The sequence below is a fragment of the Camelus ferus genome, chromosome 13, assembly GCF_009834535.1.
Source record: "Camelus ferus isolate YT-003-E chromosome 13, BCGSAC_Cfer_1.0, whole genome shotgun sequence".
In the NCBI taxonomy this organism is placed as follows: domain Eukaryota; kingdom Metazoa; phylum Chordata; class Mammalia; order Artiodactyla; family Camelidae; genus Camelus; species Camelus ferus.
In genome coordinates this window covers 33,471,248-33,482,553 of record NC_045708.1, presented here as the reverse complement: position 1 = coordinate 33,482,553, position 11,306 = coordinate 33,471,248, and positions in this window count along the sequence as shown.

The following is an 11,306-nucleotide window of genomic DNA, read 5'->3' as shown; positions in this document are numbered from 1 at the left end:
CAGCACTGGCTCCTAGTGCGGTGGGGCAGCACAGCGCCCCGAGTGATGGCAGGGGCAGGCGCAGCCCCAGCCGGGTTCATGGGCTTGTAGAATACCTGTGAAGAAGAGCTGGGGGTGCCCTGCAGAGCCCAGGTGGAGCGACAGCCCATTGGCTGTCTGCGGCTTCCCTACCAGGCCAGTAATTGTCGGCCATTCCAGCTATTCAAAACAGCCTGGCTGCAGCACAAGACAGAGGAAGTGACCCGGTGAACAGGACGTTCACCTGCCCCAGGATACCTCCCTCCTGTGGTGGGGGGAGACCGGTCAACGCCACTCCAAGCTTGTGAACAGACTTCTTTCCTCTGAGAAGGCTCCAGGTAGGGCTGAGAAGGCAGGACTGGGTGCGAGTCCAGGGGTGCCCAGGTCCTGGAAGCCAGGAGGGGCTCACGTCTGCTCATGAGCTGCTCCCCTGGGAAAACCTAGATTCTTTATTTCCCCTTCATACCTGCCTTCCCCCCCACCCCATCCCAGGCTAAACTGTCTGCAGATATTTCTTGGGTGGTTATTAGTACTCATTAAACCAAGTACTTACTAAAATTCTCCTTATCGTATCCCTGGGGCTGAAAGGCTGTTGTTTGCCCATTTTTCACAGATGAGAAAAATGAGGTTCAAAGGGAAGTCACTTTTTCTAGACCCACACAGCTAGTGACAGCACAGAAGCCAGGGAAGCAGAGAGGAGAGGACCACCATGTACAATCCAGGAGACAGAGCAGTGCAGGGTTTCAAGTGGGACTGTTGGAGTCTGATGGATTGGTGGTCAAATCCAAGTTCTGCCTATTTCTAGCTGGGACTCAAGTTTCTTATTTGTAAATGAGTTAAAAATGCCAACTCACAGCATGCCCCCACCCCCAGTAAGGGCCCTGGAGAATAGACATACAGTGTCCTAGTGGGAACCCTGGTCGGGGAGTGGGGGAAGGCACACAATTGCTGTTGTCACTACTCAAGGCCACCGAGTGGACAGGCAGAGGGGCAGAGGCTGGTTCCCAGCCCTGTCTACTACCAAAGCTCTTGGATGCACCTTCCCAAAGGTGGTGGCAGGCGGCCAGGGTCCCCAGACTCCTTGAAGGGGGTGGGCGATAGGGCCAGGGAGTCAGGGTATTGAGTGGGTGGTGGGGTGTTGAAAGGCTGGAGGTTCATCACAGCGGGTTCGTTAGGCCATCCTGGTAGGCCCCTCTCATTGGGCTCTGCTAATGAGCTTCCACTGGATTATCCGCTCCCACCTCCGCTCGGTTTACTCTGTCAAATCGAGTTTGCATTTTAAATGGGAATTTGACAAGACGGGCAATTTGTCTGCTGATGAGGTTAATGGGTGTTAGCCCTGCGGACTGAGGAGGGAGAACCCCTGCCCCTGCACAGCTTGGCCTCTGCCCAGATCAATGACCCCGGCTGCTGCTCCTCCCTCCACTGCAGCCATTTTGGGCCTCCCAGTGCCCAGAGGTTGTCCCTGAGTCTGGCTCTCTGCCTCCAGGGAGTCTTCCCCAAGGCACCTGCCCTGGGCCACAGTCTACTGCTCAGGCTGGGTAACATCCCTGTCACCTAGACTCAGGCAGAGGTCCTCAAGGCTGGGCCACGTCACCCCTCTCAGACTAGGAGCCTCCCCTCTCAGATCCAGATCCCCAGGACAGGACCAGCTTTCCCCTCAGAGTTGGACTTCCAAGAGCTGGGCAATGTCCCCTCCCTCCTGCCTCCCTCCCACCTCCCTCTCCCATATGGGACTTGAAATGGAGCCAGGAGCGCTGGCATTGCCACATCCTAAGTTTCAGTGCTGCAATATGGCTGGGATGGTTTCAAAGCCATCACCTCCAAGCTGGGGCCCCCATCTAGACCAAGCCACAATGCCTAATGTTGGGGCTTACAAGGGAGCAGGGGAACCCTTCTGAGTCTTCCTGATGGGGCCTGAGTTGATCTCCTCCATGTGGGGTCCTTCCTCGAGCCACCCCCTCTAAGCCTGAGCAAGAACTCGGGTTTCTGGGACCCCAGCCCAAGCCCAGGACGGCACCAGGCCAGGATGGACTCAGGCTGTGGAAGATGCCTCAGCCTCCCCTCTTCCTGGGGGCCCAGCGCCCTTCCTCGCCCCGGCTAATGTGCCACAATTACCTCCTAAGTGCCCAAACAAATGTGGCTGCTGGGGAAAGTGACACGGGCTCCAGGTGATGGATTCGTGCCATCGGGGAGCCGGGCGGAGCGGGCCCCGAGCGGGGGGGGGCAACACTAATATTGTATCAGCGCCGGCGCCGGCGCCACGAGCCGGTGATGAATATGTGTCACTTTACACAGCGCACACTCGGGGGCCTGGCTGCGCAGGCATGGAAAATAGAGTGTCTGGGATTAATGATATTGAAAATGATAGAGAGCAGATTGGAAATGGCTTCGCCCGCCCGACCCGCAGAGATGGAAACGTACCTCACAGCTATCTGACCGGCCCGGCCCCCACCTGCCCCCCCACCCTCCACCAGCTGCAGAGGCCCACGCATGACGAGGACCCAGTGTCTCGCTCCCGCTAGCAGCTCCTTGGACTGGCATGTATTGGGGGTACACCTGTGTGCAGAGACCCGGGGCATCAAAGAAATCTCAACCCCTGACTGACCTTTGACCTTGATCCCAGATAAGCCTGACCCTAGTCACCCAGTGAACCTTGACCTTGGCCCCGGACCAAGCCCTGACCCTAGTTTCAGCTGAGCTCTGCCTCTGGCCAGTGACCGAGTCTGCTGGAGCCTCACCCTCTGGCAGGACCATGAGGGCTGGGGCAGTGGAGCAGGGGGAGGTGCGGGAATGAGGCAGAAGAGCGTGAATTACTCAGCATAGTCCATCCCCTGCAGGAGGGCAGCTTGGAGCCCAGTTCGCTCCTCCAGGCTCCTACAAAGCCTGGACTCCTGAGTCAGAAAGCAAGTGAACAGGTGTCTTCCCCAATTGGTGTCATTTTTAGTGTTTAATTATGTTGTTTTTATGACTGTGTCTGCACACATAAGTATATATTTGTAGGTATGTGTGTATATGTGTATACCTGTCACAAATACACCTGTGGGATTGTGATTGGCATGTATAGGAATGTGGGTACTGAGCTTGTCCCTCTGCGTGCCTTGGTGTGTACAGGCATCTACAGGGACTCTGTGAATGCATATGAGTGTTTTATCTTAGGCCACTTTGTGCAGGGGTATGAGTATGCCTGTGGTGAGTGTGTGTGTGTATGTTTGTCTGTAAGGGTGTATGTGCTCACCCACAGATGGAGGAACTCCCATATGTGGGCTTTAGTCAAGGAAAACTCTTTTATGAGGCCTGATCCTAATCACAGGCTAAATTCCCAACATCAGAGCAAGATGTCTTTTCTTGTTGGAATGGAGTCTATCCCACTGGGATTCCAAATTTGCCAGATGGACAGCAACCCTGAGACCATCAGCCCAGACTCAACATCTATCCCAACATCAGTTCCAGTCCAAGCCAAGATGAGGATGATTCACCTACATCAACATCATTCATTCATTCATTCAGTCAATCATTCAACAAAAAATTTCTTGAGGGTTCATGATGTGGCAGTTACCGTCTTTGATGAACAGGGCAAACATGGTTCTGACTTAGTGGAAGGTACAATCCATCAGAAAAGACAGACACTAAACAAGTTAACAGATAAGTAAACAAACAATGACAGAATGTAAAAAGTGCCACAAAATAACTACTCAGAAGGCCACGGCAGAGTTAAGGGGGTGATCCATCATTAGATGGGGTGGTCAGGGTTGGCTCTCCATCAAGGTGTCATTTGAGCTGAGAGTGAGCAGCCAGCACTGCTGAAAGAGGAGGAGAGTAAGTGCAAAGGCCCTGGGCACATTCTAGACCCCACCAGGAGAGACAGGTCAGGGGAGAGGTGAGGGGGGTGCAGTGGACCAGAATGGACTAGGCATAGGAAGCCAAAGTAAGTCTAGGTCTTATTTTCAGTGGGATGTGGAGCCATTGCAGGGGTGAACCAAGAGCAGTATGATCATATCTGCATTCTAGAAGAAACCGGGGGTGTTGAGAGTACAAACAGGACATCTTTCAGGAGATTCTGATGTCAGCACCAGGCCCAGGGGCCATGTCCTCCCGGCACTGCCAGCAGCTCCCACACATGCAGTTGTTAATACCAGCAGCTGGTGCTTCACTGGGTCCCTCCTGGCAGCATCTTGGGACCTTGGGACCCCACACTCTCCCCACTCCACCCCTGCCTGGACACCTCCTATGAGGTCTCCTGGAAATAGTCTCTCCCCAAGACCACCTGAGTCTTCCCAGCCCTGCTCTCTTCTGAAAACCAGTCCTGAGAAAACTAAGCGCTCCTGTGAAGAGAGTAGGAGGGAGGGGGGAGCGTCACAGTGGTTGTGAGAAGCCAGGGTCTGAGAGCACCTGCAATTCTGAAGGTGAGGCACAGCACCCAGGCAGCCTGCTGTCAACTGTGGGAACTCTGAAGGCCACCCCCATCCACAAGTGCCCCCCCGGGGGTCCTAGCACATTTGTTTAACAGGGGGGCTCACCTCCCTGTCTGTCTGTCTTTCCCCTAGACTGTGAGCCGCTGAAAAGAGGGGTACCAGTTGTCTGACTCCCAATAGCACAGCGCTGGCACACGGAGGCCCCTGGGAAGTGCGAGAGGAGGGGAAGGACTTGCGGCACACCCAACAGGGTGGGGGCGGCGAGCAGAGCTGGGTAGCCTGACTCAGCACCCCCTCTCCTGCCCGGGGCCTGGAGGCTCCCCTCACACCCCTCACTGGCAGGCTCCCCGTTGGCAGTTGGCAGAGACTTTTGTATTTGGAGGAGGCAGGAAGAGGGGGCTGAGGTCTCTCCAGGGCTGTTTCTCTCTCCTTGCTTCAGTCTCTTGGCATCTGCTCACTTGCTTTCTCTCTCAATCTCTCTCAATCTCTCCGGGTGTCTCTCTGCTCCTTTCTCTCCCTCCTTCCCTGCCTCTCTCTCCCTGAGTCATTTGCAGATGGAGATGGCCTAGCCCATCTGGGAGCGAGAGCGCGGCCGGTGACGGAGGCGCAGGTAATAGCCGAGTGGAGGAGAGAGACGTGGAAATTTATGACATTGAAAATGACTGAGAGAGAGAGTGTGTGTGTGAGTGTGGAGGAAGGAGAGCGGGGAGGGGGGCGGGAAGGGAGAGAGGCAGCGCTTGTGCACACACACACACACACACACACACTCACGCTCACACTCCTGGCCCTACCCCTCCCTCCAACCTTGCAGAGAGGAGAGGACATACAGGAGAGGACTGCCAGCCCAGAGAGAGAAAGACAGACAGACAGACAGTTGGTAGGGGTAGGACAAAGAGGGCAAAAGGAGGGGGAAGAAGAGCAGGTGAAACCAGGAGACTGAGGCTGAGGACCTCTGCGAGAGAGACAAACAGTGTCTGACTGTGGTGCCTGCTGGTCTGTCCTGGTCCCCTCTTCAGGAGCTCCCATCTGAGGGCAAGGATGTCCCCACGGCATATGGCAGCTTGGAGTCTGGAATCTGAGCTGGAGAGTGTCTAGGGATGAGGCTCAGAAAGGGCCAGAACATGCTCCCGGATGCCCAGCAGGTCTCCCTTCTCCTAGCTAGGCTGTGTCTCCACTGGTGCTGAGGTGAGGAGAACCAGAATATAGATGGATTAGATATTTGACCACCCCCTACAGCTCCTCCCTCCTGACCACAGACCACAGGAAGCAGGGGAATGGTCAGGATGACCTGCCCACACCCTCTTGAAGTCAGAGGAGGATCTGTCTCCTTGGGTTGTTAAGCCCAACTCCCCTCTGCCCTCACCACTCCTAGACGAGCAGGGATGGCGTTGCTGGAGACAGGAGTAATTTAGCTAGGCTTCAGAGAACTGAGCTCCTCACCCCGTGGCCACCCAGATCCAGCAGACTGCACTCCGGTCCCATCCTCAACTCCACTCTGTGCCTTCCTGGCTCTAATGCTGCTGAGTCCCCTCTCAGTCACCAGGTCTTAACCCAGGGCTCAGCTCTCTGCTCAGATTCTTTCCCACTCTGGACTGAAGTTTCCTCATCTGTAAGAGGGGGATAATAACATCTCCCTATGCTCATCCTCCTTGGGCCAGAGAAGCAGTGCTAGGGCTCAGGGTTGACTTGGTCTACCTGAGTCTAGAGAGTCTTCTCCACTGGAGACAGTGGGTCATCTTAACCCCAGAGGCGCTCTCAGCAGTTCTGACTGATTGTGGGGGCAAAGGTGGAGGAAACAGGACTCCCAGGCATCCTCCCACCCCACACACAGAGCCACCTCCCAGGGAAGGTGATATTTCAGGGATCAAAGGGCAGAACCCTCCATGCCCAGGTGCAGACAGAGGGCTGAGGGCACACAGCTGAGAAGGGCTGGGCCAGGCTCTGTCTACTAGCCCAGGCCATGTACCAGGCCCCTTGTCCTGCCTGATGTGGGCAGAACAGGAGCCTTAGGGCTCTGAGAGAACTTGCCACCCATCTCCAGCAGCTTGGGACCTGACTCTGAACATGTGTCCAAGTTTCCTCAAAGTGAAGTTCACTCCCTACTCCAAAGCCCTGCCTCCTTCTCCCCTCCAGCCTCCCACCAAGGTCCTGGGCTCTCTTCCCCTTCCCCCCCTGCTCTGTAGCTCCCTCTGCTGGAAAACTTTCTTAGATTAACCCCTCCTAGCCCAGGGCATCTGAAGAGGTGGTAGAGTGCAGTGGTTGAAAGCACACCTTTAGGGCCAAAAAGTCCCCAAATCACTGCTCTGCCCTTTGGCTGCATGACCTTGGGCTTTTCATTTAATGTCTCTGAGCCTTATTTCCTCATCTAGCAAAGGGAGCTCTAAATGTCTGGCCCTAGATTGTGGTGACTATCACATGAAATCATGGATGTAAAGTGACTGGAACAGAGGAGGTACTTGGCAAATGCCAGCCGGCACCTGGCCCCCAGTAACACATCAAACTGTGTCTTAGATTTCTGCTGCATTTAGAAGGAGGAGGGGGTGAGCTGAGGATGGGGAGAGGAGGAGGAGTAGCAGCAGCAGCTTCAGAAGACTCCTGCTCATTTAGAAAAGATGAAACCAGAGCTACAGTGGGAGAGACTCAGGTTAGCCCCAAGAGGGACTTCCCCATTCTGAGACCCAGGAGGAGGCCACATTTCAAAGGGCCTGCCTGGTCCAGTCTGTTCCTAGGCCCGTGCTCTCTTCCTCAAGGCAGCTCCAAGGCAACAGCCGGTGCTCTGTCTGGGGAGCAGTGGGGGAGGTGAAGAGTTCACTGGGCCCATGGGCTGCAGGCCGAGGGCCTCCCACCCAGCCCCCGTGCCCTGGCCCAGCCCATTGTGGCCGCATAAAAGGTGACGGATGGTTAATGGGGGAGATAACGGGATTCATAAGGGAAATTTATCGGTCACTCTGGTGGTATAAATATGTTTATAGCGGACCAAGGGGAAATGAAGAAGCCCCAATAAATCACTGTGAAGCCACCAGCCATTAATAGGCGAGCGGCCGCAGGAACCCCAGCATTGGCGCTGGCCGACACCCCCTCTGGCTGCCCGCTAATGGCATGGCGGGGCTGCAGTCAGGCTGGAAGCCAGCTTGGGCATGCAGTGGTGAGAACAAGACCCAGGGGCCACCTCTGCAGGACCTAAGCTGTTTTGCCCACCTTGCTGTGGTCCCCTGTCCTATAGATCTGGGCTCAGTCTGACTGGAAGTAACAGGACAAGGGGTACGCAGGTCAAGTCTGGGGGTTAAGGACGCTCTGGAGCCAGACCTGACTTCAAAACTTGATGTTGCCACTCCCCAGCTGCTGCTTTTCTTTGAGTTTCCTTGTCTGCAAAGCGACTTCATAACCTCAGAAAGCTGTCAGGAGGAAGAGAAAGATAACCCACTAGTCGCATTGCTAGTCACCTGTAAGCCTTTATAAATGGCAGGGTCTTTCCTGCTAGGGGCAAGTGCTGTGCAGATGTCAGAAAACTCGTGTAAAAGTGGGTTGCGCTGTCCCCATTTTATGGGTAAAGAACCTGAGGCCCAGAAGTTAAGATGCCAACAGAGGCCACACAGCACAAAGAGAGGCTCAGCTTGATTCCCAAGCCTTACTGTTCCCTCTGCCCCAGTTTAGACCCTGCTCCTTCTTCCTTCCTGGGGGTTTCCTGTCCTCAGCCTCCCGCAGGAAGAAGGGGTCCTGAAGCACTAAGGGCAGAGCTCTGGGGGCTCCGGCAGCAACTTGCTGGTGCTGGTGAGCCAGGCCTCATCCTCCCCATCCCTACCCTCCCCACTTCTGCTTCTGCCCTCCTCTCCCTCACCCTCTGCAGAGCAAGGTCTGGACTCAGTTACTGTGAACTCACCCCAGCACCGAGGTTGCTTGAAGCCTTCCATGTGATCTGCACAGAGTGCTTTCCACTTGGCCTTTCTCTTCAAATTTTGGGCCTTGGTCACAGCCTCAGTCCAGGCCAAGGTCCCCTCTCACCCAGTTCCCTCCTACATTCATTCGTTCAGCAAATACTTACGTCACTCCCTCCACAGGGCACAAGACTAACCAAGGCCTTGCCCTTATGGGCCTTACTGATCTCCTGGAAAAGTCAGCCTGGATCACAGAATAGAATGGGGTGTGTGCTGAGGCTAAGGCAGGCAGAGCAGCTGGGGAAACCCGGAGTCAAAGAATGAGTAGGAGCTCAGCAGGAAAAGCATTTCCAGAGAGGGAACCTCTTGGCTGAGAGCCTGGGGGGCAGACAGGACTTCCTGAGCCCACTGGGGTTGGTTTTGCCTCTTCTCTCTCATTGCTAACAGGCCACACAGACGCCCCCGCATCAGGTTCTGCCCTCACTTTGTCTCTGTTCTTCACCTACTCCTCCCCGTCACATGACAACACCGCAGCCTGCTCCCCAGTTTCTTGGCAGGACAGGCCCCTCTGCAAACTGTGCTCCCCATGCGACCACTCTCTGAGGCCCAGAGATAGCCCCAGTGCCCCTGACAGGAGTCCAGCCTCCTCGAGCCCTGGAGGCTAGGGTCCCACACGGACCCTGGGGGAGGGGAACACGGCTTCTGAGGTCCTAGGGCTCCACGTCCGTCCCCCGTCCCCCCATTTCTGGGGAGAAGGAAACAGGCTGCATTTGCCCTCTGATTCTCTGCCTGTTTTCTAGATCTCCCTCTCTCGGCCTCTCCCTCCCGTCCCAGTTTCTCTCTCCCCATCTCTGCGGGTCTCTGGCTCCCTTTCTCCCAGTCTCTCTCCCCGCCGCTGCTCTCTCCCTCCCGATCTCGGGCTCCGTCTCTCCCGTCTGTCCCTCTCGAGGCCGGGCGGGGGAAATCGCTCCGTAAATAGGCGGATGGCCCCGGGCGCTCCGGGCGCAGACACTCGTTTTTAGAGCCGGTAATTGACTCCTTTCAGTTGATAATTCATGGCTTGCATATGCGCTTTAATGCGGGCGCCCGGGGAGGGCGGCGGGCGGGGCGGCCCATGCGCGGAGCTGCGAGCGGGGAGCGGCCAGGGACCGAGCGGACTCCGGGCGGGTTGCGTCCGGCCGTCTGTCCATCAGTGTGCGTGCGGGGAGGGCGCCTCGGCCGGGTTTGTCTGGCCCGCCCATCGGAGTCCGGGCGCTGAGACGAAATCCCGGTGCGATGCGTGGGGTGGAGAGGCCCGGATAGATTCTGGACCGCTGGGTGGCGATGCGGCGCTGACTGGCAGGGCCTTCGGAATAAATGGGAGCGGGGAGCGGGAGAGATGGGGGAGATGGACACTCCTTCCCTATGCAGCCAAAGGGGAAACTGAGGCCCAGAAAGGGCCTAAACAAGACCAGAACGCAAGACGCCCCCTTTCCAAAGGGTCCTAGTCAGAAGCCTCAGTCCTAGCCTTTGTAGAACAGCCCCAGCCCCCGCGAAATTTCCTGTTTCTGAGCTAAACTCCTCCCCAAGAATGATCCACCCTAATGCTCTCAGACTGGCTCCCCCATGAGGGGCTGGCTCTTCCCTGTGAATTCTGGACACAGACTCCCAGACCTGAACTGGCCTCTCTCCCCATAGCGACTCCCAGGCTGAGGAGGAGCAGCTCAAGTCCTCTCCCACCAGCCCTTCATTTTCTGTGGATCTGTCTCATCCTGGGGCTGTTGCAGATGTAATCATTATTTCCATCTTACGGAAGAAACTGAGGCTTGGAGAAGCTGGGAGACTTGCCCAAGGCCATAGAGGAGGCAGAACCAGAACCTGGACCCAAGTGCAACCAGATCAAACTGTTCACGAGGGAAGTAATAGGAGTGGGAAGGGGAGAAGGAGGCGATGCCCTGTCCCTGAAGGTCCCACATGCACTCATGCAGGCTTCAGAGAAGCTCTTGTAAAGAGGGGCTCTGAGGAAGCCAGTGACCTGCCCACAGTCACACAGACCAGGGAGAGGTTTCAGCTGGAAACAGTGCTTGCAGGCAGTGAGAGGTAAGAGGTCAGCGCTTGAGCTGGAGCTGGGGCTGGGGAGGAAGGCAGTTGTTGACCCCAAACATCAGCTCCAGAGAAACGAGCAAAAGCCAGCCTGGAGGGAAGTCTGGCCCAGGAAGGGGTTTCCATCTACTCTCCCTGCTGGGCTAGTATCTGCCACTCCCTCTCCCTGGGCTAGTTTCCACCAAAAAATGGGATTCTGCCCCATCTCCTAAAATCTGCAAATGCAACTGGTTTATTCCTGGTCCTCCTCTCTCTCCACCTTCTAGTTTCCCAGTCTGTGCAATGGAGTTCAGACTGGGAAAGACTTGCTGGCAGGAGAGAAGGCCAGGTAATCTCTGGGTTGTGTGAAGCTCAATGCTGCCCCCTGGTGCCCAAACTGGTGCAGCCAGCGGGGCTCAGGGAAAGGAGGCAGGAGGCGCTTGAGAGAGAAAACCTTTCTGCCCTCAACTTCTCTGAGCCTCTTAGACCTGCCTCTTATGGAAGAGGAAAGGCAGAGCAGGAGGCCTACTAACCCTGACTCAGGGGAAACCATGAGGATCCCTCTCAAGCAGAGATGTCAGACCCTGAGGTAAAGCCTGGAGAGAGGTGGAGGCCACAGTGAGGTCAGTAATAGCCTTGTCCAGCCTGCGCCTGACACCCCAAATGGTTTCTTCTGTTGTAGGTACAGTCAGTGCTGCCTTTATGGTGATTGCTGGAGTCTTCATCTCAAGCCTTTTTCTGCCTGAAATTCCATCATTTGTGTTCAGAGGAGGTATTCAACATATGTAGCATTGATGGATGGATGGGTGGGTGGATAAGTGGATGAATAAATGGGTGGATGGATGAATTCCATTCATTTGCATTGAGATATTATCTCCAGGAGGTCTGTGTTATCAAGCTTGGAGAGGAATGAGTTCAATCTGCCTAGCTGATTGCC